This window comes from Anser brachyrhynchus, assembly GCF_964034855.1.
Source record: "Anser brachyrhynchus genome assembly, chromosome: 22".
Classification (NCBI taxonomy): Eukaryota; Metazoa; Chordata; class Aves; order Anseriformes; family Anatidae; genus Anser; species Anser brachyrhynchus.
The window spans coordinates 139393-151066 of record NC_137715.1 but is presented as its reverse complement, the minus strand read 5'-3'; the positions used below and the strand labels follow the sequence as shown (position 1 = coordinate 151066).

Sequence of the window (11674 nt, the reverse complement as noted above, 5' to 3'; positions counted from 1 at the left end):
CACTTCATCCCCAGTGTTGCCAGTGCACTCTCTGGACTCACTGCACTGCATCCCCAGTGGTGCCAGTGCACTCTCTGGACTCACTGCAGTGCATCCCCAGTGGTGCCAGTGCACTCTCTGGACTCACTGCACTGCATCCCATTGGTGCCAGTGCACTCTCTGGACTCACTGCAGTGCATCCCCAGTGGTGCCAGTGCACTCTCTGGACTCACTGCACTGCATCCCCAGTTGTGCCACTGCACTCTCTGGACTCACTGCAGTGCATCCCCAGTGGTGCCAGTGCACTCTCTGGACTCACTGCAGTGCTTCCGCACTGGTGCCAGTGCACTCTCTGCACTCACTGCACTGCATCCCCAGTGTTCCAGTGCACTCTCTGGACTACCTGCACTGCATCCCCAGTGGTGCCAGTGCACTCTCTGGACTCACTGCAGTGCATCCCCAGTGGTGCCAGTGCACTCTCTGGACTCACTGCACTGCATCCCCAGTGGTGCCAGTGCACTCTCTGGACTCACTGCACTGCATCCCCAGTGGTGCCTTTGCACTCTCAGGACTCACTGCACTGCATCCCCAGTGGTGCCAGTGCAATTACTGGACTCACTGTAGTGTAGCTCAGTGGTGCCAGAGCACTCTCTGGACTCACTGCACTGCATCACCAGTGGTGCCAGTGCACTCTCTGGACTCACTGCACTGCATCCCCAGTGGTGCCAGTGCACTTTCTGGACTCACTGCAGTGTATCGCCATTGGAGCCGGTGCACTCTCTGGACTCACTAAACTGCATCCTCAGTGGTACCAGGGCACTCTCTGGACTCACAGCACTGCATCCCCATTGGTGCCAGTGCACTTTCTGGAGTCACTGCAGTGCATCCCCTGTTGTGCCAGTGCACTCTCTGCACTCAATGCACTGCATCCCCAGAAGTGCCAGTGCACTCTCTGGACTCACTGCACTGCATCCCAGTGGTTCCATTGCACTCTCTGGACTCACTGCAGTGCATCCCCAGTGGTGCCAGTGTACTCTCTGGACTCACTGGACTGCATCACCAGTGGTGCCAGGGCACTCTCTGGACTCACTGCACTGCATCCCCAGTGGTGCCAGTGCACTTTCTGGAGTCACTGCAGTGCATCCCCTGTTGTGCCAGTGCACTCTCTGCACTCACTGCACTGCATCCCCAGAAGTGCCAGTGCACTCTCTGGACTCACTGCACTGCATCCCAGTGGTTCCATTGCACTCTCTGGACTCACTGCATTGCATCCCCTGTGGTGTCAGTGCACTCTCTGGACTCAGTGCAGTGCATCCCCAGTGGTGCCAGTGCACTCTCTGGACTCACTGCACTGCTACCCCACTGGTGCCAGTGCACTCTCTGGACTCACTGCACTGCATCCCCAGTGGTGCCACTGCACTCTCTGGACTCACTGCAGTGCATCCCCAGTGGTGCCAGTGCACTCTCTGGACTCACTGCAGTGCTTCTGCACTGGTGCCAGTGCACTCTCTGCACTCACTGCACTGCATCCCCAGTGGTGCCAGTGCACTCTCTGGACTACCTGCACTGCATCCCCAGTGGTGCCAGTGCACTCTCTGGACTCACTGCAGTGCAGCCCCAGTGGTGCCAGTGCACTCTCTGGACTCACTGCACTGCATCCCCAGTGGTGCCAGTGCACTCTCTGGACTCACTGCACTGCATCCCCAGTGGTGCCTTTGCACTCTCTGGACTCACTGCACTGCATCCCCAGTGGTGCCAGTGCACTCTCTGGACTCACTGCACTGCATCCCCAGTGGTGCCAGTGCACTGTCTGGACTCACTGCACTGCATCCCCAGTGGTGCCAGTGCACTGTCTGGACTCACTGCAGTGTATCGCCATTGGAGCCGGTGCTCTCTCTGGACTCACTGCAGTGCATCCCCAGTGGTGCCAGAGAACTCTCTGGACTCACTGCAGTGCATCCCCAGTCGTGCCAGTGCACTCTCTGGACTCACTGCATCCCCAGTGGTGCCAGGGCACTCTCTGGACTCACAGCACTGCATCCCCATTGGTGCCAGTGCACTCTCTGAACTCACTGCACTAATACCCCAGTGGTGCCAGTGCAGTCTCTGGACTCACTGCACTGCATCCCCAGTGGTGCCAGTGCACTCTCTGGACTCACCGGGGTGCATCCCCAGTGGTGCCAGTGCACTCTCTGGAGTCACTGCACTGCATCCCCAGTGGTGTCAGTGCACTCTCTGGACTCAGTGCAGTGCATCCCCAGTGGTGCCAGTGCACTCTCTGGACTCACTGCACTGCATCCCCAGTGGTGCCAGTGTACTCTCTGGACTCACTGCACTGCATCACCATTGGTGCCAGTACACTCTCTGGACTCACTGCACTGCATCCCCAGTGGTGCCAGTGCACTTTCTGGAGTCACTGCAGTGCATCCACAGTGGTGCCAGCGCACTCTCTGGAGTCACTGCGCTACGTCCCCAGTGGTGACAGTTCACTCTCTGGACTCACTGTGCTGCATCCCTAGTGGTGCCAGTGCACTCTCTGGACTCACTGCAGTGCATCCCCAGTGGTGCCAGTGCACTCTCTGGACTCACTGCATCCCCAGTGGTGCCAGGGCACTCTCTGGACTCACAGCACTGCATCCCCATTGGTGCCAGTGCACTCTCTGGACTCACTGCACTAATACCCCAGTGGTGCCAGTGCAGTCTCTGGACTCACTGCACTGCATCCCCAGTGGTGCCAGTGCACTCTCTGGACTCACCGGGGTGCATCCCCAGTGGTGCCAGTGCACTATCTGGAGTCACTGCACTGCATCCCCAGTGGTGTCAGTGCACTCTCTGGACTCAGTGCAGTGCATCCCCCGTGGTGCCAGTGCACTCTCTGGACTCACTGCAGTGCATCCCCATTGGTGCCAGTGTACTCTCTGGACTCACTGCACTGCATCCCCAGTGGTGCCAGTGCACTTTCTGGAGTCACTGCAGTGCATCCACAGTGGTGCCAGCGCACTCTCTGGAGTCACTGCGCTGCGTCCCAAGTGGTGACAGTTCACTCTCTGGACTCACTGTGCTGCATCCCTAGTGGTGCCAGTGCACTCTCTGGACTCACTGCAGTGTATCCCCTGTGGTGCCAGTGCACTCTGTGGACTCACTGCACTGCATCCCATTGGTGCCAGTGCACTCTCTGGACTCACAGCATTGCATCCCCAGTGGTGCCAGTGCGCTCTCTGGACTCACTGCAGTGCATCCCCAGTTGTGTCAGTGCACTCTCTGGACTCACTGCAGTGAATCTCCGGTCGTGCCAGTGCACTCTCTGGACTCACTGCACTGCATCTCCAGTGGTGCCAGTGCACTCTCTGGACTCACTGAACTGCATCCCCAGTGGTGCCAGTGCACTCTCTGTAGTCACTGCGCTGCATCCCCAGTGGTGCCAGTGCACTCTCTGGACTCACTGTGCTGCATCCTCAGTGGTGCCAGTGCACTCTCTGGACTCACTGCAGTGTATCCCCTGTGGTGCCAGTGCACTCTGTGCTCTCACTGCACTGCATCCCAGTGGTGCCAGTGCACTCTCTGGACTCACTGCAGTGCAGCCCCTTAGGTGCCAGTGCACTCTCTGGACTCACTGCAGTGAATCCCCGGTTGTGCCAGTTCACTCTCTGGACTCACTGAACTGAATCCCCAGTGGTGCCAGTGCACTCTCTGGACTCACTGTACTGCATCCCCAGTGGTGCCTGTGAAGTCTCTGGACTCACTGCAGTCCATCCCCAGTGGTGCCAGTGCACTCTCTGGACTCACTGCACTGCATCCCCAGTGGTGCCACTGCACTCTCTGGACTCACTGCACTGCATCACCAGTGGTGCCAGTGCACTCTCTGGAGTCAATGCAGTGCATCCCCAGTGGTGCCAGTGCACTTTCTGGAGTCACTGCAGTGCATCCCCTGTTGTGCTAGTGCACTCTCTGCATTCACTGCACTGCATCCCCAGTGGTGCCACTGCACTCTGTGGACTCACTGCAGTGCATCCCGAGTGGTGCCAGTGCACTCTCTGGACTCACTGCACTGCATCCCCAGTGGTGCCAGTGCACTCTCTGGACTAACTGCAGTTCATCCCCAGTGGTGCCAGTGCACTCTCTGGACTCACTGCAGTGCATCCCCAGTGGTGCCAGTGCACTTTCTGGAGTCACTGCAGTGCATCACCTGTTGTGCTAGTGCACTCTCTGCATTCACTGCACTGCATCCCCAGAAGTGCCAGTGCACTCTCTGGACTCACTGCAGTGCATCCCTTGTGGTGCCATTGCACTCTCAGGACTCACTGCACTGCATCCCCAGTGGTGCCAGTGCACTCTCTGGACTCACTGTGCTGCATCCCTATTGGAGCCAGTGCACTCTCTGGACTCACTGCATTGCATCCCCAGTAGTGCCAGTGCACTCTCTGGACTCACTGCACTGCATCCCCACTGGTGCCAGTGCACTATAAGGACTCACTACACTGCATCCCCACTGGTGCCAGTGCACTCTCACGACTCACTACACCGCATCCCCACTGGTGCCAGTGCACTCCCTAGAGTCACTGCACTCCATCCCCACTGGTGCCAGTGCACTCTCTAGAGTCACTGCACTGATCCGCAGTGGTGCCAGCGCACTCTCTGGACTCACTGCACTGCATCCCCACTGGTACCAGTGCACTCTCTGGACTCACTGCACTGCATCCCCACTGGTGCCAGTGCACTCTCTGGAGTCACTGCACTGCATCCCCACTGGTGCCAGTGCACTCTCTGGACTCACTGCACTGCATCCCCAGTGGTGCCAGTGCACTCTCTGGAGTCACTGAACTGCAACCCAACTGGTGCCAGTGCACTCTCTGGACTCACTGCACTGCATCCCCAGTGATGCCAGTGCACTCTCTGGACTCACTACACTGCATCCCCACTGGTGCCAGTGCACTCTCTGGACTCACTGCACTGCATCTCCACTGCTGCCAGTGCACTCTGTGGACTCACTGCACTGCATCCCCAGTAGTGCCAGTGCACTTTCTGGAGTCACTGCACCGCATCCCCAGTGGTGCCAGTGCACTCTCTGGACTCACTACACTGCATCCCCACTGGTGCCAGTGCACTCTCTGGACTCACTGCACTGCATCTCCACTGGTGCCAGTGCACTCTCTGGACTCACTACACTGCATCCCCACTGGTGCCAGTGCACTCTCTGGACTCACTGCAGTGCATCCCCACTGGTGCCAGTGAACTCTCTGGACTCACTGCACTGCATCCCCAGTGGTGCCAGTGCACTCTCTGGACTCACAGCACTGCATCCCCAATGGTGCCAGTGCACTCTCTGGACTCACTGCACTGCATCCCCAGTAGTGCCAGTGCACTTTCTGGAGTCACTGCACTGCATCCCTAGTCGTGCCAGTGAACTCTCTGGACTCACTGCACTGAATCCCCGGTGGTGCCAGTGCACTCTCTGGACTCACTGCACTGCATCCCCACTGGTGCCAGTGCACTCTCTGGAGTCACTGCACTGCATCCCCAGTGGTGCCAGTGCACTCTAAGGACTCACTACACTGCACTGCATCCCCAGTGGTGCCAATGCACTCTCTGGACTCACTTCACTGCATCCCCAGTGGTGCCAGTGCACTCTCTGGACTCACTGCACTGCATCCCCACTAGTGCCAGTGCACTTTCTGGATTCACTGCACTGCATCCCTAGTGGTGCCAGTGAACTCTCTGGACTCACTGCACTGCATCCCCAGTGGTGCCAGTGCACTCTCTGGACTCACTGCACTGCATCCCCAGTGGTGCCACTGCACTCTCTAGAGTCACTGCACTGCATCCCCACTGGTCCCAGTGCACTCTAAGGACTCACTGCACTGCATCCCCACTGGTGCCAGTGCACTCTCTGGACTCACTGCACTGCATCCCCACTGGTGACACTGCACTCTCTGGACTCACTGCACTGCATTCCCACTGGTGCCAGTGCACTCTCTGGACTCACTGCACTGAATCCCCACTGGTGCCAGTGCACTCTCTAGAGTCACTGCACTCCAAACCCAATGGTGCCAGTGCACTCTATGGAGTCACTGCACTGCATCCCCAGTGGTGCCAGTGCACTCTCTGGACTCACTGCACTGCATCCCCACTGGTGCCAGTGCACTCTCTGGACTCACTGCACTGCATCCCCACTGGTGCCAGTGCACTCTCTGGACTCACTGCACTGCATCCCCACTGGTGCCAGTGCACTCTAAGGACTCACTGCACTGCATGCCCACTGGTGCCAGTGCACTCTCTGGACTCACTGCAGTGCATCCCCACTGGTGCCAGTGCACTCTCTGGAGTCACTGCACTGCATCCCCACTGGTGCCAGTGCACTCTCTGGACTCACTGCACTGCATGCCCACTGGTGCCAGTGCACTCTCTGGACTCACTGCACTGCATCACCTCTGGTGCCAGTGCACTCTCTGGACTCACTGCACTGCATCCCCAGTGGTGCCAGTGCACTCTCTAGAGTCACTGCACTCCAACCCCACTGGTGCCAGTGCACTCTCTAGAGTCACTACACTGCATCCCCACTGGTACCAGTGCACTCTCTGGACTCACTGCAGTGCATCCCCAGTGCTGCCAGTGCACTCTCTGGAGTCACTGCACTGCATCCCCACTGGTGCCAGTGCACTCTCTGGACTCACTGCACTGCATCCCCACTGCTGCCAATGCACTCTCTGGACTCACTGCACTGCATCCCCACTGGTTCCCGTGCATTCTCTGGACTCACTACACTGCATCCCCACTGGTGCCAGTGCACTCTCTGGACTCACTGCACTGCATCTCCACTGGTGCCAGTGCACTCTCTGGACTCACTGCACTGCATCCCCACTGGTGCCAGTGCACTCTCTGGACTCACTGCACTGCATCCCCACTGCTGCCAGTGCACTCTCTGGAGTCACTGCACTGCATCCCCACTGGTGCCAGTGCAGTCTCTGGAGTCACTGCACTGCATCCCCACTGGTCCCAATGCACTCTCTGGAGTCACTGCAGTGCATCCCCACTGGTGCCCGTGCACTCTCTGCAGTCACTGCACTGCATCCCCACTGGTGCCAGTGCACTGTCTGGACTCACTGCAGTGCATCACCACTGGTGCCAGTGCACTCTCTGGACTCACTGCACTGCATCCCCACTGGTGCCAGTGCACTCTCTGGAGTCACTGCACTGCATCCCCAGTGGCGCCAGTACACTCTCTGGAGACACTGCACTGCATCCCCTCTGGTGCCAGTGCACTCTCTGGAGTCACTGCACTGCATTCCCACTGGTGCCAGTGCACTCTCTAGACTCACTGCACTGCATCCCCACTGGTGCCAGTGAACTGCCTGGACTCACTGCACTGCATCCCCACTGGTGCCAGTGCACTCTCTGGACTCACTGCACTGCTTCCCCAGTAGTGCCAGTGCACTTTCTGCAGTCACTGCACTGCCTCCCTAGTGGTGCCAGTGCACTCTCTGGACTCACTGCACTGCATCCCCTCTGGTGCCAGTGCACTCTCTAGAGTCACTACACTCCAACCCCACTGGTGCCAGTGCACTCTCTAGAGTCACTGCACTGATCCGAAGTGGTGCAAGTGCACTCTCTGGACTCACTGCACTGCATCCCCACTGGTGCAAGTGCACTCTCTGGAATCACTGCACGGCATCCCCACTGGTGCCAGTGCACTCTCTGGAGTCACTGCAGTGCATCCCCAGTGGTGCCAGTGCACTCTCTGGACTCACTGCACTGCATACCCACTGGTGTCAATGCACTCTCTGGAGTCACTGCACTGCATCCCTACTGGTGCCAGTGCACTCTCTGGACTCACTGCACTGCATCCCCACTGGTGCCAGTGCACTATAAGGACTCACTGCACTGCATCCCCAGTGGTGCCAGTGCACTCTCTGGACTCACTGCACTGCATCCCCACTGGTGCCAGTGCACTCTCTGCACTCACTGCACTGCATCCCCACTGGTGCCAGTGCACTCTCAGGACTCACTACACTGCATCTCCTCTGGTGCCAGTGAATCTCTAGAGTCACTGCACTCCAACCCCACTGGTGCCAGTGCACTCTCTAGAGTCACTGCACTGATCCGCAGTGGTGCCAGTGCACTCTCTGGACTCACTGCACTGCATCCCCACTGGTACCAGTGCACTCTCTGGACTCACTGCACTGCATCCCCACTGGTGCCAGTGCACTCTCTGGACTCACTGCACTGCAACCCCACCGGTGCCAGTGCACTCTCTGGACTCACTACACTGCATCCCCTCTGGTGCCAGTGCACTCTCAGGACTCACTGCACTGCATCCCCACTGGTGCCAGTGCACTCTCTGGAGTCACTGCACTGCATCCCCACTGGTGCCAGTGCACTCTCTGGACTCACTGCACTGCATCCCCAGTAGTGCCAGTGCACTTTCTGGAGTCACTGCACTGCATCCCTAGTGGTGCCAGTGCACTCTCTGGAGTCACTGCACTGCATCCCCACTGGTGCCAGTACACTCTTTGGAGTCACTGCACTGCATCCCCAGTGGTGCCAGTGCACTCTCTGGACTCACTGCAGTGCATCCCCACTGGTGCCAGTGCACTCTCTGGACTCACTGCACTGCAACCCCACTGGTGCCAGTGCACTCTCTGGACTCACTACACTGCATCCCCGGTGGTGCCAGTGCACTCTCTGGGGTCACTGCACTGCATCCCCACTGGTGCCAGTGCACTCTCTGGACTCACTGCACTGCATCCCTAGTGGTGCCAGTGCACTCTCTGGACTCACTGCACTGCATCCCCAGTAGTGCCAGTGCACTTTCTGCAGTCACTGCACTGCCTCCCTAGTGGTGCCAGTGCACTCTCTGGACTCACTGCACTGCATCCCCACTGGTGCCAGTGCACTCTCTAGAGTCACTACACTCCAACCCCACTGGTGCCAGTGCACTCTCTAGAGTCACTGCACTGATCCGAAGTGGTGCCAGTGCACTCTCTGCACTCACTGCACTGCATCCCCACTGGTGCCAGTGCACTCTCTGGACTCACTGCACTGCAACCCCACTGGTGCCAGTGCACTCTCTGGACTCACTACACTGCATCCCCACTGGTGCCTGTGCAGTCTCTGGACTCACTGCAGTGCATCCCCGGTGGTGCCAGTGCACTCTCTGGACTCACTGCACTGCATCCCCACTGGTGCCAGTGCACTCTCTGGACTCACTGCACTGCATCCCCAGTAGTGCCAGTGCACTTTCTGGAGTCACTGCACTGCATCCCTAGTGGTGCCAGTGCACTCTCTGGACTCACTGCACTGCATCCCCAGTGGTGCCAGTGCACTCTCTGGACTCACTGCACTGCATCCCCAGTGGTGCCAGTGCACTCTCTGGACTCACTGCACTGCATCCCCACTACTGCCATTGCACTCTCTGGAGTCACTGCACTGCATCCCCACTGGTGCCAGTGAACTCTGGTGCCAGAGGAGAAGCAGCATGGAGGAAAAAGCTAGTAAGGAATCTTTTACCCATGAGTCCTAAATGCTGTTTTGCTGCTTTCTAGGCTGTTCCAGCCACGCTGGAGCACGTCCCAGCCACCAGACTTGAAGAAAATCCCCAAAACAGGTGATGACCACAACTTGTTCTTTTTCTCAATCGGTGTATATCCCCAGTGAAACATAAGTTCTGTCACACGTGGGGAAAAAAGGAGGGTTCTGAGATAATTAAAGCCCAAATCCATCAGAGGAATAAGTCACGTGAAATGACTTTCTAGCAGCTAGCAGGAATGCTTAATTAGACTTACTTTCTTTAAATGCTGCAAGTCGGTACAGCTTTCCAGTGACTTCTTGCTCTGTCTGAATACCTAAATGAGGATGAGGTGAAGTTCTCCTACTTCCTCGTGAGGTGATAAATGATGAGTAGTGTCCTCTGCCTTTTGGTCCTCAAGAATGCCACCCGAACAAACATACAAGGTGACAAGAGTGCAGGGAGAGCAGAGGGAAGTGATGGCTGCAGATCAGCTTCCTGTAGTGGGGAGCAAACTCTGCTGAGTGTGCCGTGGGAAAAATGACTAACTTAGCAAACAGATATTTGCAGATGGAGACTTCTTAACATTTTTACAGGAAAATTAAGCAAGGTGGCAAAGTGCCTCTTGCTACAACAATTGAACCATCTTTGCTAGACTCCGGGTGCTCTGGCTTCACAGAGAAACCCCCAAACTGAAAAATGTACCTGCTAATATATTGGGCTCTAAATGTCGCCCTGGGTTAATTGAATAACAATCCCTGGGTAAGATTGAAGTGCAGGAGGGGTTGGCTACGGTTTTAAGAGCCGGTTTGCAGAAAAGGGATTTCCCGTTAAGAAATGGCATATACTGATTGTTCTCTTCCTTGCTCTGCCAAGACCTGAAGCACATCTTGGAAGCCAGGCAGAATCTGTGGAGCCAATGGAGTTCTCAAGCTCGACTTCAGCTTCTTCCCAGCTAGAAGAAGCAAGGACACGCCGGCTGAGTTCCACAGGCAACGCGCCCGTATCTGTAGACGAGGATTTAGAGACGCTACTTTGGGAACTCTCAGACGGCATACTGGAAGCCGAGCTCGACTTGGACCCAGGGAAGGATGAGGATGACCTCCTCCTTGAGCTTTCCAAGATGATTGATGATTGAACTGCATAGTCCTATGGTATATTAAAAAAAAAAAAAAAAACAAAAAAAAAAAACAACTCTTCTTCTTGTTGGATACCCCGAGGTGATCCTTTTTCTAACTGAGGCTTTGCAATGAGACTTAAAGCACAGTTGGAACTGGTAGAAATTGGCAGGGTCTGCACTCAGTTGTCCTAAGTTTCCCTGCTGGTCAGAGTTAAGGTCTTGTGCATGGTTCCGTAACTATAGGTGGCTACCTTTGATATCAAGAGGACAAAGCACTTGTTTCTTTTGGCACAGAAAGATGTCCATCGGCACGCTGTGGTGGCTGTGAATTGACGTAGTGATGGAGCGATGCTCTGAAGGCTTAAACGGAAAGCTTCTTCCTTCCGCCCCCCCTTGGCACAGCTCGATGTTGGGCACATTGTGAAGCCTGGGTGTTCTGATTTCTCGGACAGTTGATACCCAAATCCCGGAGTTACTATGTCAACTCTTGACTTTTATTTGTGTATGCCATTGTTTTGACTGTAATCTTTTCAGATGATGAAGCTGTAGGGGCGGGAGGGAGCAGAATAATTATTCTAGCGTTGTGGACCAAACATGCTGCCAGGAGTGGTGGTGGTGGGGTCAGCCCACCCGGCCTTACTTTCAATTATCAGGGATGATAAAATGGTGTGAAAAGCAGCAGCTCTGCGATACGGCTACGCTACCCCCACTCCCTTCTCTTGTGCTGTACCAAAGTTCCCCCAAGCTTTGGTTGGTGCTTTTTGCTGGTGACAGTAGGACTCCAGGGCGAGTAGTCGGGACTCTCCTGCAGTAACTGGGTCAATTAAGGGTTGGTTTAAGTGCCTCCTGGTTTTTAAAATTGCTCCCCTGAGCTGCTGGCTCTGCTGCCTGCTACAGCAAATGTTCGGGTGCCATCAGCGTCGCACTTGGGCGTGGGCACTGACTCTGCGGAGGAGAGCTGAGGCTCGGGTGTATTGTGTACCCTGCCGCCAGTGATCGTTTTCCCCTAGCAGATCTATTTTGAATTATTTCCCTAAATTTTAGAGGAACTTTAGGCTCTTTGTGCTATGATT

At 56.4% G+C, this 11674-nt stretch overlaps 1 long non-coding RNA gene across 1 annotated transcript; it reads left to right on the top strand.

Moving 5' to 3' along the window:
* Positions 1-9442: 9442 nt before the first annotated feature.
* Positions 9443-10675, top strand: LOC308181435. The gene is made up of 2 exons (XR_013941461.1): positions 9443-10243; positions 10358-10675. It is a non-coding gene; the product is annotated as an uncharacterized lncRNA (long non-coding RNA).
* Positions 10676-11674: the final 999 nt, after the last annotated feature.